General features: G+C 46.6%; 1 protein-coding gene across 14 annotated transcripts in view; it reads left to right on the top strand.

Annotated features, from left to right (window-relative positions):
- The window catches only part of St6gal1 (ST6 beta-galactoside alpha-2,6-sialyltransferase 1), a 126,505-nt gene that overhangs the window by 62,452 nt on the left and 50,421 nt on the right, over positions 1-13,632 (top strand). For 2 of the 14 annotated variants that reach the window (XM_087575471.1, XM_087575480.1), the window contains exon 1: positions 13,163-13,316. The exons of 10 other annotated variants lie outside the window; for them this stretch is intronic. The gene's annotated coding sequence lies outside the window, so the exon portion shown is untranslated. Of the gene's footprint in view, positions 1-13,160; positions 13,617-13,632 lie in introns of those variants that run through there. 2 more of the 14 variants (XM_087575472.1, XM_087575479.1) reach the window with 2 other exon arrangements.

Here is a 13,632-nt window from a genome sequence, read left to right as displayed (position 1 = left end):
TGGGGATGCGATGACAGAGTCTCTCGACCAAATGCCAGAAGGCATCAAAACCCAGGAAGAGATGACGTTTTGGGCAAGAAAAGCCTTCAGTGGCTCAGGTCCAGGCAGGAGGAATTGCTTTTGGCTTGTGAGCAGGTCAGCCTTTCTGCTGTATATAAGCCTTTGACTGTGTGAGGCCCTCCCGGCAGGAAGGGCAGTTCACTGTGCTCAGACTCAGTACAAAACAGTAATCTCCTGTAAACAGACAGATCCAGAGTCATGTTTGAATGGATGTCTGAGTACACGTGGAGTCGTAAAGCTGACATAAAACTGACCCTCATAACCATGGGGGGGCGCACAAATTGTTTTAAAAATCAAGTCTTCAAAATCATGAACATAAATTTATTTCCATTGCTTTAAGCCTTTGGTAAAATGACTCCCAGCGATGTCCGAAGTTTTCAGGACGACTGTGCCCACTTTCGTCAAATGCTTCTGCAAACTGAGACTCAATAATTATACCTGGCATCTGGTCTTTCTCAACTGAAAATCGAGTCCAAAACATATTTGCCAAGTATCTACGAACTTCTTACACTTTGCGTTTTTCGTTTTATTTTTTTTTTGTAATTTTAAAAATTGTTTGTTTATTCACTTTACATCCAGATTGCTGCCCCCTCCCATTCCCCCCTCATGAAGTCTCTCTCCCAGCTCCCTACCCTGCCCACCCTGCCTTGGTTTTAGAAGGACGAGTGTTAGCCTCCTGGATACCAGTGAAGTGTAGGAACAGCTTTGCAGGATGCAATTCTGAGTAATTTTTGAAGCTCCCTTTATACCTGTGCACTGTTTAATCACTGCCAAGACATTTGTTTCCTTTGGTCCTCATGAGGGCTCTCGGGGGACAAGAGGAGCTACTTTCACTCAGAGAAATGATCTTAAGGCAGTGGTCCTCATCCCTTTCAACAGGGGTCACCTAAAGACCCTGGGAAAACACAGCTGTTTACGTTACATTACGATTCATAAGAGTAGCAACATTACAGTTAGGAAGTAGCAACGAAATTGTTTTTGTGATTTGGGGGTTACCACATGAGGAACTGTATTAAAGGGTCAAAGTGTCAGGAAGGGTGAGGGTCACTGCTCTAAGGGTGTGATCTACGAGTCCTAAGAACATTTCCTGAGAGAGGCCCTCCTCCCGCCCCGAAGTCACTCTCCATGAAGATGGCCTTTTATGACTGTTACTGGAACACTTCTCCGAGGGACTCATCCTGGTGGAGACTCTCCTGCTTGGGCCTTCATAGACAATGCTGGAGGGAGAGTACAAGGCAGTGGGGAGAAAGCAGGCTGAGGTGTTCTATGTTAAGCCCTAAAGAAGGGAGGGAAACCAGAATACTGTTGGCCCATAAGACATGTTCTTGACTCAGGCAGGGACAAAAGCTTTTATTTGAACAGTGCTGTAAGCTGTGTTAAGTGTAGCGCCCCAGGTGTCAGCTGACAAATACAGAAACCCTGGTTGAGGACAAGAAACGCGAGCTGGTGTTTGCTGTATTCTCCGCTTCTACAAAGTTCACCAACAGTATTTTCAAGACAGTTCAAAGCTAAGAGAGAGGATTGGTTTTTCTCCTCCCTTACGACTTTCTACCTCTCTTCTCTTCTTCCTTCCCTTAGTATTGTGCAGGGAGTCCCCAGCCTGAACATGGCTGTAGATAAACCAGCATCCCTCTCTTTGAGCTTGTGACCCTTACATTTTTTTTTAATACTTTTACTTCCACAAACAATAAGCAATGTGGTTGCTTTTCTAAAGATGCTTTTTGGCTGTTGTTGTTTTTCAAGACATGGTTTCTCTGTGCAGCCCTGGAACCCACTCTGCAGGCCAGGCTGGCCTCGAACTCTCAGAGACTGCCTGCCTCTGTGCTGAGGATGAAGGGGTGCGCCACTACACCTGGAAGAAGCTTTTGTTTTTAAAGACATACACAGTGGACTATTTGTGAGTGGAAGAGCACATGAGATCTGTTTCAACATAATCTAGAAGATTCAGAAATAGAGAGGACTGTAAGCAAGAATGTCTATGCATTGACTCTGGTTTGTGGGACTTTTCTATGTAGCGTCCATTTATAGCCATTTTTTTTCATTATCTGTTACAGACAACATTTCATAAAATCTTGGTTGCCCTTATATGTAGCGAAGTTTGATATTTAACCACATGGTCCCTTTTATTTTAATATAACTGATCATTATACTCTTGCTTTGATTTTGAGACTGGGTGCTGTCAGGATAGTGTGGTTGTGGCTTCCAGCTTGACCTCAGTAAAATGACTCCTGTTTTGGAAAACACACTGTAGGTTCAGACACTAAAACACATGGCATAGGCGATGGACACCTACTGTCAATCGATCCTGGCTTGTGTACAGAGGGCAGTAGCCAGATCAGGACAGGACGGTCACTTTCTATGTGAAAGTCTGAGGAGTGTTCTGCCTGGAAGGGAGACACGTGGCAGCATGGTGAGAAAACAAACGTTTGAGATCAATAGTGCGGGAATGGGGAGGGCTTACCTCTGTTCGGGATGGCTGGAAAGTGAGGGCGGCCAGCCAGTGTAACCTTCTGGAGGACACAAAAGTTGCTAGGCCCTATGGGATAGCTTAAAGACTTAGACTTTCTGTTTAGGGCTGTAGGGTAACTGGAGAAATGACCCCGTTCCACTGGACTTTTATGAAGGTCATTGCCGCCTGTGTGTCTGTAGAGTATGTTGTCTGTGTGCCATGTTTTAGAGTAAAGGACTCATACCTAAAGCAGGACCGTCCCAGAGCACAGGTCTCTTGAGCCACTTTACAGAATTATTTTCCTCCCCTCTGCCATGGGGTTTTCCGGAAGAGCCACACAGACACTTGGTTTGAGATTTTTTTCATAACAAAAATGGCTTTCACTTTCAGGGAGTTAGAGGAAGTGAACATGGACTCCTTGTAAGCTCTTGCCCCCTTTCCCTGACAGGGCTCCCTCTTCTATGGCATGAACTGTGGCAACCTGTGAGACTCTGAGGATACTTATGTGTGGTACTTTTTCAGGTCTTTTATGGCTGTTAGGTAGTAACTCATTTAATCTTCAAAAGAAAAAAAATAAAAGCTCTGGGAAGTATAATTATTACCATTAGAGTCAGAGTCAGGATTTAGGCAGCCTGACACCACAGTCAGCCTTACCCGTCGTTGTCACACGTCATTAGAAGCCTATTCAGTAAGTGTAACGGTGGATATTTGAAATGCTTGGATGTACTTTGCAAAGTCGCCTTTCAGAGTTGCTTGCTATTTGCCGGAGACCTAGCACGGTTTTAAGACACACACAAGCGGTGGGCAGAGTACACCTGTTGCAGTAAAAAAGCGGCGTGACCAGTTCCCAAGTGTACTTCTCTCCCAGGCTCTCCCTGCCTCGGGCGGTTGCGCTCTGGCTAGTTCTGGCTCTATCAAGCCATAGGAACTAGTGCTAATTTATCTCAGCAGCTCCACGCTGCCCCCGAGGTATTCTCTGACCCAGGCAGTCTGAGGGCCGTTCCAGCATGGCACCTTGCCACTCTGGTCTCTAGTGTTAGTTCCGGCTCCCGTGGGGCCAAATGGAACTAACCATAATTTATCTCTCTTTAGTATCTGCTCTCTGCTAACCTGGAACTCTCCAGTTCCAGCTACCCGGTAAAATCAGGGCTCTAGAAGTTCAGCATGGACTGGCCTATCACGGCTCCCTGCCACGGACTCAGCTCACACTCCCAATAACCCAGTGAAATCATGACTCAATGAACTGTATTATCAATCAGATTTATATGTTAAATTCTCAAGCCGCAATACATCCACACAATAGACTCACAAACAATGGATAAGGTTATAAACTGCCCACCTAGATAAGATAAATTTGCTTACAGAAATCCTTCCCTTAAGAAGTATACATGACTACCTTGGCAATTCAAGACCACCTGGATCTGAGGTGTCCTTCTCCGTCTCCATCTTGTTTCTCCTTTCTTCTTCTTCTGTCCAGTCTTACAAAAGCTTTGTCTCTATCTTATTTTTTTACTGTCCAATCATGGCCGTGCCCTAACTTGTGCCAGCCCTCACCTGCATATAGACATTAACCTACATACATCATATCTTTTTTTTTTTTTCATTCAAGAACACATGGTATATTTGGCATATAGAACTTCAATCGTGTGTGAATATTAGATCATTGTGTAACAATAGATTACAAATACTCACATAACTTATATCTTGCCCATACATCATATCTTAATATGCATTTCTTTAATTCCTAATGATGCTTGGCCCTAGCTTGCCATTGAATCAGAGGAGAAAAGTGAAAGCCCATGGAGTTACTGTTCCCACCGCAATCTTCACTTTAGAGAAGAGAGGCAAATACTGACACATGCAGCCCAGGTTCAAATCCTGGCCCTGGTACTTACCACCCGTGCATTTTGTGCAGTTTTCTCTATAAGAGCATTCTGTAGGGAACAAGCCTAGTGGTCAGTGGGCAGAATGGAGGTGGTAGCTTTTTTGTCCTTGTAGTCTGAGTCCCAGGATGAGCAGTGCTGTCTCATACCATGGTTGCCCAAGCCCTGGGTTCCCTTTTGCAGAGGAGGCTCCTACAGGAATCCCTGCTGGACACCTCTTCCCCTCTCAGTCCGTCCTCACCACCTAGCAGGCCACAACTCTCATTCCCTACTGGGCCTCGAGGCAGCAACTAACTAAATCCATCTTGGACAATTAGACTAATTAGTCTGGGAGCTAATTCTGATCGCTGACGGGTCTTATGGTTAGTGGCACACTTCTCATCGTAACTGGTGTGGAGTGCTGTGAGGGATTTCGGGTGGGTTTGCTTGACAGTGTTTTGCCTTATTTACTAAGCCGGGTCCAGCTCTGGAACACAGTCACTGCAGGGCGACTCAGCCAAACCGAAGTCCCTACTTCAGTCAGTGAGTTTCCTCCGGCCTCACTCGTGGTTTGTGTTCAGGTTCGGTGCTTCGTAAAAGGGGGGTGTATTTCCATTATAGGCACACAGGCACACATCTGTAGGCTGGGAACTCTGAAAATACAAAATGGGGCCGCGGTGACTCTACGTAACTGCTTACAAACCAGGAGACTTCTTGGTGTGGACCACGGCATCCTTGAGATGATCCTGACATCAGGTGAGTGGTGGAGCCCACAAACATTAACAACACTGCCCATGCGTTCTCCTGGAGTCTGGGCTGAGTGGCAGGCCTCAGGCCATTTGCTTTCTCTCCAGATCAGTTCAGTGACACCCGGTTTCTTTTCTGGGTATGTTCCTGGACAGGAGCTTGAAGGAAGTGTGGGGGATGTGAAGGTATGGCTGACCTGGTTCCTAAGCTCAGGAAAAATCCAGGGTGAGTTAGGTTCTGCCGTAAGGAGTTGGGTAGCCTGTCTTTTCCTGTCCTGAGTGGTTGGTGCCCTCCTGTTCTGTGCAGTAGGACGTGGATGCAGAAACAGCGAGAAAGAGGCCACACTCTCATGGTTATGGAAGAAATGACTCCACCCCAGTTTACAGTTCATGAGTGTATTAATGGAAGAAGTCTCCAGAGCTAGGGAAGGAGCTCTCCTCCCCCAGCTGTGTCTCCTGGGTAGACAGACCCCTTTGAAACCAGACAGAGTGTTGTCTACGCTTTTTCTGTGGCAGCACAGAGAGAATAGAGTAATAGCAGTGACTTGGAGGAAACACAGATTTCCCTTGTCTGTCTGATAAACTCTGGTGTCTTGCTCTCTCTGTGTTTTACCACAACTCTGTATGGAGAATTATCACGCTTTTGGCTTTGTGTATGCATGTTTGAGAAAAAGAGAGCGAGAGAGCAGGAGAGAGAGAGAGAGAGAGAGAGAGAGAGAGAGAGAGAGAGAGAGAGAGAGTGTGAGAGAGAGAGTTACTACATAAGCCAAGGCTGGCTTTAAACTCATGGTTCTCTTCTTACCCAGCTTCCTAAAGTTGGAATAACGGGCATAAGACATGGTTCTCGATGTGTTGCAGGCTTGCCTTGAATTCCTGGGCTTCAGTGAACCTCCTACCCCAACTTTTTGAGTACCCTGGAGCACAGGCATGTGTCGTGACTTTTAACTCTGAGATAGCAATCATAAACCGTTTATTTCTCTTGAAGCAGACACAGAGGGTTGTGGCTACCAAGGAGAATGAGGAATAGAGTGATTTGACTAACCAGTGAACCCACCCTATGCATGCACTGTTTTGTGGTTATTCTAGAGTTCACCTTTCTGTTGGTTTCAGTGCCATCCCCCTGCCACCCTGCATTCTTATTCTCTTTGCCATGGGGTGGTGTTTGAAACAGGAAAAATTTAAAGGGGTGCAAATATTGATTTTGTTTAGATCCCGGTTAAGTCAAAGACAAATATTGACACAGGGCACTCCCAGAAAGTACCATCACATCTCAGAAGAGAAGACTTCTGTGTCCAGAGCAGTTGACCTGGGCTCTCGGCTCCTGCCACTGCTGCCTTCTTTTTGGGAGCCCAAGTGCACACATTTTACAGCAGGGAAAATAAGTCCCGGAAGCAAGTCCAGTTACTTGCTTAAGATGCCCCAGAGACAGGTTATAAGTCAGGAATCCGAATCTAGTGCTGTCTGTGTCTAGGGTGTGGGTTCCAATGACATTTATCACAAATCCCCCAGCTTGGGCCTTGTCGAGGGCTCCCTGCTTTCTGTCTTGGCCTTGATCTCGTCAGTTAATGGGTCAGCACCAGGTTTCCATGTGCTGCTGACTCATGGACAGGGACAAGTCTGACTCATGTCATGGCTCTGTCGCTGTTGCAGGCTGAATGTGGAGAATCCCACAATTCTCCTGAATTTCCTTGAAAACAAGCAAAGGCCTTCTAAAAATGCTCATTCCTCAGCTTCACCCTCCTCGTCACGTCTAGAATGTCGGAACAGTAGGCTTATTATTGAGAGAGTTAATCTTGAAATCTCTGAGAATCCTCAGGTCAGTCTCACCTGATGACCTGATGGTGTTACGTATGCCTTAGGTGAGCTGTTCTGGCTGACAGATAACAGAGCCCTGTGTATTGTCCCAGAACGTCTAATGTCTTCTTTGTATGCAGTCAGGCATAACTGCAAACTTAAATCTGTGGAGTAAAATTTATCCCCATATGCAAAGATCCAATCATGAACTAGCTGTTTGTTTTCCTTGGGAGCCATGGGGTACAGGTAGTAACTTTTCATATCTGGATAGAAGGAAGTTACAGAGATCTTGGTACACTGGGTCCTAGTCTGAGAGTGTGAGCTCCTTATGAACTAAGGTGGTGTACTGTACTCGCCAGTTTTATTTCAACACAAGCCAGAATTGTTTTGGAAGAGGAAATTTTAATGCAGGAAAATGCCCCATAAGTTCTGCATGTGGCGGGGCGGTGGGGGTGGGGGGTGGGCAAAACCTGCCTGTAAACAAGTTTGCAGCACATTTTCTTAATTAGTGATTGATGCGGGAGGCCCAGCTCATTGTGGGTGGTGCCACCCCTGAATGGTGGTTCTGGGGTGTATAAAAAAGTAAAAAAAAAAAAACAAAAAACAAAAAAAAAAAAACCCCAAGAGGAGCAAGTCTGTAATCAACACCCTCCATCCATTACCTCTCTGTATCGGTTCCTGCCTCCAGGTTCCTGCCTTGAGCTCCAGGCCTGACTTCCCCCACTGATAGGCAGTTAAACTTCAATAAGCCTTTCCTCCCCAGGCTGCTTTGGTTATGGTGTTTCATCACAGCAATAGAAACTAAGACAGAAACTAGTTCTGGGGTCCTGGGGGAATTGTTGAGACAGGCTCGCCCAGGTGTTTTGGGGAGGATTGTTAATGGCATTTAAACTTTGGGCTGGAAATCTGTTGAGCTTAGTGGGGGTGTTCTGTGGGAGTGTCTGGAAGATAAGATAAGCTTTCTGCAGCTTTCTGCAGCTTCTGAGGGAAGTTTGGGAGCCATGACCGAGTCTTATGCAATGGACACTGAGTTACTTACTCCTGTCACTTTGGTTCTGCTTTGTTCAGACTGTGACTGTGCCCTGGTTCTTCTGCCCTGGAGTAAAAAGGTATTTAATTTAGTTTTGATTTTACAGAAGTCCATAGTTAAAGAGACCGAGATTTTATAGACAGGCTATTTTGGAGATTTTGAGTGGCTTAAAAGACTGAGCTTTTGAAGTGTCTAAAGTAAAAAAAAAAAAAATTAAGCATCGCCTCTATGCGACCAAGAAATGAGCTAACGGGTTGGAGAGATAGTTCTCACAAGAAGTCTCAGAATAAATGACCAATAATGGCTATGATGCTGGCAAGGATGTGGAGACACGGAGCCCTTCTCCACCGCTGGTGTGATGTGCATTGGTGCAACCACTACAGAAATGAGTGTGGAGGTTCCTGAAACGCTACAAATAGAGCTCCTGTATTTACTCAGCTCTACCGCACCTGGATGGAGACCCAGGGCCTGCAAAGTCATCATGCCGCAGAAGCACTCACACATCCCTGTGTGGTCCGCCGTATTCACTGAGGCTGAGACAGGAAGCCAACCTACACGTCCATCCGCAAGATGAGTGGAGAAAGAAAATGAGACAGCTACTGGCTCTTTATTCAGCTGTAAAGAGTTGAGCCACTGCTGCAAAATGGGACAATCACTGATCGCTGTGTTAGAAGAAATGAGCTTGGCCCTGACGAACTTCATTCTTCTCTTATACACAGATGCTAGTTTAGCTGTGCTTGTGTGCTTGTGTGCAATGCAAGTAGGAGGGGAACAGGGAGAGAGGGGGGCATGAAACAAGGACTATATGTAGGGAGAGAAAGTGGGCCAGAAAGAAAATGTCACGTTCAAACGCACTTATTTACATGCTAACTTCCCAAATTATTAAAAAGAATAAATAGGAAAGGTCCCATTAAAGAAAACGTTACAAAATAATATTTAAATTATTTAATCAGTTCAAAAGACATTCACGGAAAGTTAACATAAAAATAACGGTTAATAAAATGGTTATAGGAAAAAAAGAAAGAAAGAAACCACAGAGCGTCTCTGAGTTCAGACAATCCTGGGTTCAAGGAGTTGGCTCTGCTATTTACCAGTAGAAATCCTTCAAGGTCCTTGGGTTCAGCGTCTTGACCTTTAAAACAGACTGAAAGACCGACCTCACTGTCCCGCGGTGAGGCAAGCGTGCTCTGTGCTGGGTCGATTTTGAAGCAGCTGTCTGGGTGACTAGCATCCATGGATTACAAGTCATCCAGAGACCTGGGCCTATGCTGTGGGCTTATCCCATCCTGTGAAGGCCACCCTACTGTAATGCTTTAAGAACTGCTTATAGTTTCCAACCAGTTCAGTTTCAATCAACTTTGGATGTTAACGGGGCTGCCAGGATGCTATTAACAGATCAGAGCAAGATTTTCCTCCCTGAGTTTTCTCCCCCTTTCTCTGTGCATGGTGCCCAGTGTGAGCTTGACTTGGTCCTGTGGAAGACATTAGAACAGTTCTTACCCTGGTGACCTGGAGGTAAGGTTACCTGTATTCAGTGATGCTGGTGTTTAAGAAATGTCTCCTGGAGAGAAGGCTTCAAGGTTAAAGGCCATAGACTCCAGAGGCTCTTCCAGTGGATCCTGGGTTCAAAAACAAGTATCTGTAAATCCAGTTCTACCTTTTCCTCCCTGCCCTGGGGCTGCATGTCTCAGTGCACAAAGCCTTACAACTTCCCACCTCTGCCACCCTTGAGGTGGTCAGTAGCCTGGTGGCCATGCCCAGTAAGCACCTGGGATTACTCTTCATGGAAATAAGGTATTCCTAAGCCCCAGCCTATGATGTAAAACCACCCCCAAGGCCTCGTTTAAGTAGCCTATGTTCTCCCTAATTAAACAGCTGCTCAATGAAGCCTGCCTCCCTGAACTTACCCATCAATGTCTGAGGTCTCCATCAGCCCCGGGGCCCATTTCTGCCTGCCTCCCTTTCCCCCAGGCCACATGTCTGATCGTGGGCGATCATGCGGGTAAGGAAGGGTGTGCAGAGGCACTGGGCATGCACAGGGTTCGCAGATCTGTGCGGTCAGAACACACATACATATAAAACAATAATTTATAACAAGGCCACGGAATTCTGGCCCTGGCTTCCTTTTGCCCGAATGGGCGAGGATACAGTGGAATACAGGAATAGCCCTTGCGTCACGTGACTCCTGGATCTGGAGGCTCCGGGTGAAATGACGCTGAAGATAACACTAACAGGTGTGACTGTTCTCCAAAAGACACAAACGGAAGTTGCAATAGAAAAACTTACATTCGTAGATTTAAGAGAGAACTCTTATTCTGAGACAGGGGCTAGGTCTGTAGCACACAGGGTAGCATTGAACTCAGAGTAGTCTTAGCCGGCCTCTCCCTTTTGGCCTCTTTCTGAGCACTGGAATTACGTTTGTGCTACCACCATGCATGTCCAGGATTTAAGAGAAAAGTCTCAACATTTGACTTACTTCATTTATTTTCTTTACTTTGCAGCCAACTGGCCCTCTTTTGCAGTGTGGCACACAGGGCTTGTAGGGAGCCCGTTCTCCTGCCTCCTGTAACTGCACCGCTGACTGTCCGAAGGGACATGTCCTAAAATGTGGGGTGGGGCAGGCCCACTGACTGGTCCAAAACTGAGTCTAGCCCAGCTCAACCTGAACTATGGAGGAGGGGGTCTGGTAGTTTTTTAAAAAAAAAAGTCAGCATTCCTCAGGAACTAATGAAGTTCTTTCCTATCTGCCTAAAGGAGCTAGCTGGCTCTGTGCTGGTAAAAGGGACACGTGGCTCTCAAAGTAACACAGGCCCGTGGCTCCTATCAAGGCCGGTTACACATTTCAAGGTTCATGCTAATCCTGAGCTTCTCACTGCCTCACACTCCCTCCACTCACACTCACACGTAGGAGCTCCCTTGAGCTTCTCTCCTCCTTGATCCAGGAGTGACCAACAGTGTTTTGAGTAACATTTGATGACAGCTAGTTAAAATGATTAAGGAGACAGAATTCAAGGCAACAGAATGTCCAGCAGCTGCAGTGGCTTGGTAACCCTCTGAATGGCCAGAGCAGACAGGCACGCATAGAAATACAGCCAGCTTGTGTGTTAGAATAATGTGGTTTACTCCCTTTGGGCTACAGTGGTGTTATATGAGAGACTTTTTCTGGAGAGACGTAATACATACAGATCTAGGCTTTCCAGAAAGAGAGCCCCTGACAGACCCGAGTAATGCTTGCCTCAGAGGCCAGGTAGGTGAACCAATGAGGTTGTTTGTTTGCTTGCTTGCTCGATTGATTGCTTTGGAGACAGGGTTTCTTTGTAGCCCTGGCTGTCCTGGAACTCACTACGTATATCAGGCTGGTCTTGAACTCAGAGATCTACCTGCTTCTGCCTCCTGAGTGCTGGCATCACCACCGCCTGTACCAAAGAGTTTTTAACTCGATCGCTAATGGGGGAGTGAGTGAGGGGTTACTCACGTGCATCACTGAGAAGCCCAACATGGGCGATGACTCACAGAGGCTGCATCTCTGGAGCTCTGCACAGCTGACAGGCAGCTCAAGATGCTCCTACTGACAGCTCACATGGGCCTCGGCTCCCCATTCAGTAGCAGCTCACTGCTGGGGAGGGTGGCACTGCAGACATGTTGACCTGGTGAGTCTCCCTCTCCCTTCTCCAAATGGATGTTCCAATTTGGAGGGAACTGTCGTATAACACAGAAAGGCATCTTAAAATGACGATGTAAAAAAAAAAAAACAAAAAGCAAAAAACAGAAAACAAACCACTGAACCTCCTTTCTTCACAAAGAAAACGATTATCAGTACCCTGGCTCCCAGGGTGATAAGATCGATTTTGGTAACATAAAATGCTCGCACGTTACAGCTCCTCCTCCTCTTCCTTTCCCACCCTTGTCTTCTACCGGCAGCAGCAGCAGCAGCAGCAGCAGCAGCAGCAGCAGCAGCGGCTGCCCCCTCTCCCCTCTATCTTAGGATCTCACACTGATGCCCAGACTTAAGCTCCTCCTAGGGACAGTAGCTACAGTGAGGCCTCTCACACGAGTCATCTAAGGAAGCCCATATTCTTCTCACAGTACTTGAAAGCCCTACCTGACCTGACAGCTCTCAGGTCCCAGCTCTTCTTGTGCTCTCTGCTCCAGGCCTGGCGTTGTTCCGGAAGCACGAAAGGCTTCTCTCTGCCCAGGAAATTTGCTCATCTGTTCTCCCTTCTACCAGGAACCCTCTTCTTGCAGAAGACTGCATGGCCCCTCCTGTACCTCCTGCCAGTCTATGACGATGTGGTCTCTCACACACTCAGTTTATTGTCCACCCAGCCCATTTCCATCGCTCTGCCCACTGCAATATCTTGCAAAGAAGTTTTCTCTTTCCACAGTGCCTCCTGCATATTGTATTCGATTGGATTCTTTATTTCCTCCCAGGTACATAGCAAATGTTGGGTACGAGGCATTTCTAGCCACCTTCAGAACCTATTCTGGAGTCTCCATTGGTTGAACTGTGAGCACTGGCAGATGTCCACAACACTGTGGGACTCTCCCCCTCCCCACTGCCATGCTCTTAGATGGTAGGACTTAGATTTTCTTTGTAGGTATAAAAGCAATCCAACAATGACAAAAACCCCCGCTGAACTTGAAATGATTGGATAGCAACTGGAGGTTTGAAATCTAGCACTGATTTTCTAGGACTTAGAGCAGAGACTACGGAAATAACACCCAGCCAGAGCCATCGGCCAGAAGCAGGGCACATGGTCAAATGGTCTCTCAGTAGAAGAGAAAATAATAAGGGAGTGGAAGCAACAATTACAGACTAAGTACTGAAGACACATATATTCTTGGAAGGATTGTGGTGTGTGTGTGTGTGTGTGTGTGTGTGTGTGTGTGTGTGTGTGTGTGTTGGGGTAATAAAGAGAATTAAAGAAAGAAGTTTCATGGAACATTCTTTGTTCTCCCAAGGATGATCCACAGCTAACACATTCTAGATCCCTGTCGACGACCTTATACATGTCAACAAAGAAGGTGTTAGGATATTTGGACTCTTTTCCTTGTCAAACACTACCTGAGAAATGCTGTAAGTGTGGGGGAACTGGTAGGAACCGGTAAAGCACTCTAAAAGAAAAAAAAATGTGGCAGGGACTGTAGAGATGAGAAGGAAGTGAAACTCTCCCCTTTCCTGGTATGGAGACAGACATAGTTTTCTATTTTTCTGAAGCACAGGGGCGTGGTGTAAGCCCAGTGGAGTAAAAGGTAGATGTGTTGCTTAAGAGCACGGTGTTTATTCAGCCTTCTTAAGAGGCTCTTTCTGTGCCTCCCTCCCCTGCTCAGTCCCTTTGATTGATGGAGCAGAATGCAGATTGGTGTTTGGTGTGGTAAGACTGGGGGAGATACCTGCTGGGACTGGGGCATCAGCTGCTCTGGGGAGTGGGTGTTGCACAGAAGGAGAGTTAATGGGGCATGAAGGGGCTGCTTTTCATCTGAACCTGCACCGTCAGACGTTTGCTCATCTGCCTGCAGGGCACAAGGGTGAAGACAGCAAATAGCCAGGAGGGTTTCTTTTTAGGGTTTCTTTTTTAACCTGTTTAGATTATCTGGCTTTGGTTGGACTGGGTCTGAAGACTTTAGCAGCCTTCCCAGCACTGTCTCCTTGGCTGGGGGACATCAGATCTCTGGTAAGAGAACCTTTTA

The sequence above is a fragment of the Rattus norvegicus genome, chromosome 11 (genome assembly GCF_021556685.1).
Source record: "Rattus norvegicus strain SHRSP/BbbUtx chromosome 11, alternate assembly SHRSP_T2T, whole genome shotgun sequence".
In the NCBI taxonomy this organism is placed as follows: domain Eukaryota; kingdom Metazoa; phylum Chordata; class Mammalia; order Rodentia; family Muridae; genus Rattus; species Rattus norvegicus.
The sequence above is the reverse complement of the archived record's forward strand: the minus strand, read 5'-3'. Positions and strand labels throughout refer to the sequence as shown.